The sequence below is a fragment of the Tetranychus urticae genome, unplaced genomic scaffold (genome assembly GCF_039701765.1).
Source record: "Tetranychus urticae isolate SD_2017Ah unplaced genomic scaffold, NJAU_TeUrti_SD_1.0 Scaffold_4, whole genome shotgun sequence".
NCBI classification, from domain to species: Eukaryota; Metazoa; Arthropoda; class Arachnida; order Trombidiformes; family Tetranychidae; genus Tetranychus; species Tetranychus urticae.
This window is the reverse complement of record NW_028315836.1, coordinates 502,501-507,500: the sequence shown is the minus strand read 5'-3', so window position 1 is coordinate 507,500 and position 5,000 is coordinate 502,501. Positions and strand designations below refer to the sequence as shown.

The 5,000-nt window shown below is 41.1% G+C and overlaps 3 non-coding genes across 3 annotated transcripts in view; all 3 read right to left on the bottom strand.

Moving 5' to 3' along the window:
- LOC149092967 (large subunit ribosomal RNA) overlaps positions 1-345 on the bottom strand; it is a 4,168-nt gene extending 3,823 nt beyond the window's left edge. Inside the window, exon 1 of the ribosomal RNA XR_016200440.1 lies at positions 1-345. This exon is cut by the window's left edge and continues 3,823 nt beyond it. This is a non-coding gene — a ribosomal RNA (large subunit ribosomal RNA).
- Positions 346-821: 476 nt separating this feature from the next.
- LOC149092966 (5.8S ribosomal RNA) lies at positions 822-976 on the bottom strand. The gene has a single exon (XR_016200467.1). It is a non-coding gene; the product is annotated as a 5.8S ribosomal RNA (ribosomal RNA).
- Positions 977-1,463: 487 nt separating this feature from the next.
- On the bottom strand, positions 1,464-3,633 carry LOC149092965 (small subunit ribosomal RNA). The gene has a single exon (XR_016200362.1). It is a non-coding gene; the product is annotated as a small subunit ribosomal RNA (ribosomal RNA).
- Between the last annotated feature and the right edge of the window lie 1,367 nt (positions 3,634-5,000).

The window sequence follows — 5,000 nt, the reverse complement described above, 5'->3', positions numbered from 1 at the left end:
TTTAGTCTTAGGAGGAGTTTACCTCCTAATTTGGATTGCACTCTCAAGCAATCTGACTCTATCCGCGACTAAAGCCAGTAATCGATATTCCATTAACCAAGATCTGCCACCGGCCTAGAACCGTCTCTGGGAAGAGGGCCCTTGTCAGAGGGACTTGCAGATTTAGTTGAAATAATCGTGACTCTAGCCATTACGCAGCACCGCTTTCCACCTTTCAATGGAAAACCTTTGCGCCGGACTCATCCCTTTTCACTCGCCGTTACTCAGGGAATCTCATTTGATTTCTTTTCCTCCGCTGAATTATATGCTTAAATTCGGCGGGTAACCTCACCTGATCTGAGATCAAAAATATTGATTAAGTTGATTAATGTTTATTTGTGTTGTTTGCAAGCAAGCAACGTAAATCTACTTTAATGTTTGCACAAATTTTGCCTTTGCATTACTTCTTAGGTCTGCTTTAACAGAATGAAATAGCTACTATTTGTACGATTTATACAAGTGCAAGAAGATTCATCAGTTAACAGGTTAGTTGATCACCATAGTTATCTGCAATACGACTTTAGCGTCGTCAGATAGGCGACTAACCTTAGAATCTCATGCTAGTATCTATTCATATATACTGCTTGCAGAGATGAAATATGCATTGTACACAAAATTTATCATGTGAAACAAGTAGATTTGAGATTCTCCTTACTAAATTGCAACGAATTGCAATTAAGAAAAGGAATAAAACATCAAGATTCATGCATATAAATATACAATCCTCTCAAAACAATGCATATATGGTAGTATGCAAGTGTTTTGTTGATTATTTTACATCTCAACTCTCAGACAGATGTGACCTCGGAAAAGACCCGAAAGCCGCAATGTGCGTTGGAAGCTCAAGTGCTCGGCGTGTCCTGCAATTCGCACCGATTATCGTAGCTAGCTACGTTCTTCATCGATTGGTAATTCGAGTGATCCACCGCTTGAAGATGTATCTTTGCCACCGTGGGACTTTTAATAAGTATCCTAAATCTGCATTGAGAGGGTTTGAAAACAATTGTATGCAGTTTATAAAAACCATAGTTGTCTTTACTTAGTTAGGCGAAGAAGTGTAAAACTTCCTTCTTTAAACCTTGCCGTCAGCATAAGCTGAAGACTTGATCAGGTACCAAGTATGTAGCAAGACAGGCTTTTCATTATAAACTACAATTGTTTTGCAAAAGAAATTATGGCTATCGTTAGATAACCCTCACTCTTTGTTGCATTGGATAATGAAAGATGGATGTATGAATGAACGAATGTAATGCAAATTAGAATCATGTTGCAATGGCTAAATGTTTGCAATAAACATTCACAATTGCGACTCTAATGCAAATACAATTCAATTGCATTCACCATATTAGCATCTACAATATCACTATGCAGAGTGTTTGATTGTTTGAAGGTTGTATTTCTCTTATAATAAGAGGGTAATACGTTAATGATCCTTCCGCAGGTTCACCTACGGAAACCTTGTTACGACTTTTACTTCCTCTAAATGATCAAGTTTGAACATCTTTCCAGCACAATCCGACCACTAGTTTCCCAATGGTCTGGATTGACCAGTCCGAAGTCCTCACTAAATCATTCAATCGGTAGTAGCGACGGGCGGTGTGTACAAAGGGCAGGGACGTAATCAACGCAAGCTAATGACTCACGCTTACTGGGAATTCCTCGTTCATGGGCAATAATTACAATGCCCAATCCCCATCACGAAATGGGTTCAAGCGGTTACCCACTCCTTTCGGAGCAGGAAACAGTATGCACGATGACCACTTCAGTGTAGCACGCGTGCGGCCCCGGACATCTAAGGGCATCACAGACCTGTTATTGCTCTGTTTCGTGCGGCTGCGAGCGCCGCTTGTCCCTCTAAGAAGTCCTTACAGTGCTACAGCATCCTTACCCTAGCCAATTCTGTAGGCTAATAGCAGCAGAGCCCTCAACAGCCGAAACCATCAAGAGATACTACCACCCACAGGTTGACTAAGGGGGAGTACTGCAGTGTAAACTGCAAGTCTATTTAGTAGGCTAGAGTCTCGTTCGTTATCGGAATTAACCAGACAAATCACTCCACCAACTAAGAACGGCCATGCACCACCACCCACTGAATCAAGAAAGAGCTCTCAATCTGTCAATCCTCTCAGTGTCCGGGCCGGGTGAGTTTTCCCGTGTTGAGTCAAATTAAGCCGCAAGCTCCACTCCTGGTGGTGCCCTTCCGTCAATTCCTTTAAGTTTCAGCTTTGCAACCATACTTCCCCCGGAACCCAAAAACTTTGGTTTCCCGGAAGCTTCCATTCGAGTCATGAAATTAGTTACTCAGAATGATCGCTGGTTGGCATCGTTTATGGTTAGAACTAGGGCGGTATCTGATCGCCTTCGAACCTCTAACTTTCGTTCTTGATTAATGAAAACATTCTTGGCAAATGCTTTCGCTGTAGTTTGTCTTGCGACGGTCCAAGAATTTCACCTCTAGCGCCGCAATACAAATGCCCCCGTCTGTCCCTCTTAATCATTACCTTGGATTCTTAAGACCAACAAAATAGAACCAAGGTCCTATTCCATTATTCCATGCAAGATCATTCAAGTTAAGGTAGTGGTACGCATCATATAGATGGTTGACCATACCGTTTTTAGGCACCTCTTTCGAGGTTTTGGACGCCTGCTTTGAGCACTCTGATTTTTTCAAGGTAAAAGTCTCGATCGCTTGAATCAACACTCGGTAAAGAGCATTGATAGCAAATATCGAGCAATTTTCTGTCTAAACACTATGAATGTAACCACCAGGAAAGAGGAATGAAGGTTCAAGCAAGCATCCGTAGACACAAGCAAGAAACCTAACATCACCATCTAACCCTTTAATCAGTGGACCCCATAGGTTCGACTGAAATCCAACTACGAGCTTTTTAACCGCAGCAACTTTAATATACGCTATTGGAGCTGGAATTACCGCGGCTGCTGGCACCAGACTTGCCCTCCAATAGATCCTCGTTAAAGGATTTAAATTGTACTCATTCCAATTACGGGGCCTCAATAGAGTCCCGTATTGTTATTTTTCGTCACTACATCCCCGTACTGGGATTGTGTAATTTGCGCGCCTGCTGCCTTCCTTAGATGTGGTAGCCGTTTCTCAGGCTCCCTCTCCGGAATCGAACCCTAATTCCCCGTTACCCGTTACAACCATGGTAGGCGCATAACCTACCATCGACAGTTGATAAGGCAGTTGCTTGAGGGATACATCGTCGGCTCAGAGGCCATACGATTTGCTCAGTTATTCAGAGTCATCACAAGAAATGCAACCGAAGTTGCTAAGATCCCCACTGCTAGTCCTTAGACAGCGACCGAAATCACTGAACAGGGTTCTAGGTGAATAAGAATCATTGGTCTTGTACTAATAAATGCGATCCTTCCGTCAGCAAGCTGAGGTTGGAACACTTGTTCATGTATTAGCTCTAGAATTACCACAGTTATCCATGTAAAAAAGAATATCCGAGGAACCGTAACTGATTTAATGAGCCATTCGCGGTTTCACTTTATAAACAGTATGTACTTAGACATGCATGGCTTAATCTTTGAGACAAGCATATGACTACTGGCAGGATCAACCAGGTAACTTGATGTTTTAGCAAAGTAAAATGCTAAACAAGTTGTTTTTGCAGCTATAAATACGATATCCTCAGCTAACAACCAGCAAGTGGATGTTAACTTTAACGAGGTATCGAGATTTATGTCGTGCATTAAGATGATTCTGCAGAAAACTCTTTAGAATCCATCTTCTTCCACTAAAATGTGCAAGCACATCTAGCAGGAGTAACCATTGCTGGGTACGTTTGCAAGTCAACTAAACAGCATAGTATTATAACCGCTTGATACCAATTTCTTGGATCAATCTGCGGTCTGCTTTGCACAAGCAGAGCTCAATACTAATACTGCTCACTCTGTTGAGTGACTAGTTTGAACATATATGCAAGATATGAAGTCTGATAGCATTAAAGCCCAACTCTCATAGATATTGTCAGTCGTACCAAGGAAGACCTTAGGTCTTGCAGGTACTCTACCTTTGTATAATAGTGTGTGGTGATAAGATGATTGACGATCCAAACCCATTCAGGCCCGTCTCTTCAACCACCAAACATCAACAGAATAACAGGAATAGATGCGTGAACAGCTACAGTCTGGACCATACCACTGCTTGATGCATTGACTTATCCATAACCGTAGACAATCACTTACCTCCCCATCAACTACTGATGGTTGCTTCTCTCAATTCAGCAACTACACTCACCACATATAACACAATAAATCTGGTTGTGATCTAAAACCTCTTTTTCTGAAAATTAGACTAAGTCCGTGTCTATTTTTGACACCCAATAACTTTTGAACCATAAGGTCAATCGCGATCATGTTTTTCGGGGTAATATCCCAGTAGTGCCGACTATCGCATGCGCTTATTAATGACCTAAATTACTAAACGCAAGTGGCCTAAAATCGCGCCAATTCGAACATTCTCATTGCTTTTATGGGCTCAACCATTAAAGGCGATTTCCTCTGGTACCAACAGCACGAACTCGATCAAAATTACGCAATCATTAGTTGACCTAATGCTGATAATGTCCAAAAGATTTGGTACCGTGAATCGACCTCGTTCTTCCGTTATAATGAGTCATCATCGAAAATCCAGGGGTATGCAAAAAATTTAACATGTAATTCAATGGAAAAAGTTAAAGTTCGGTTTTTTCCAGGGGTATGCAAAAATTTTTCAGTTTTAAATCAAAACAAGGTTAACTAGCTAAAACCTCGCTAAAATCACCAAAACAGCTCTTTTTTCCATTTTACACCATTTAACATGTAATTCAATGGAAAAAGTTAAAGTTCGGATTTTTCCAGGGGTATGCAAAAAAATTTAACATGTAATTCAATGGAAAAAGTTAAAGTTCGGTTTTTTCCAGGGGTATGCAAAAATTTTTCAGTTTTAAATC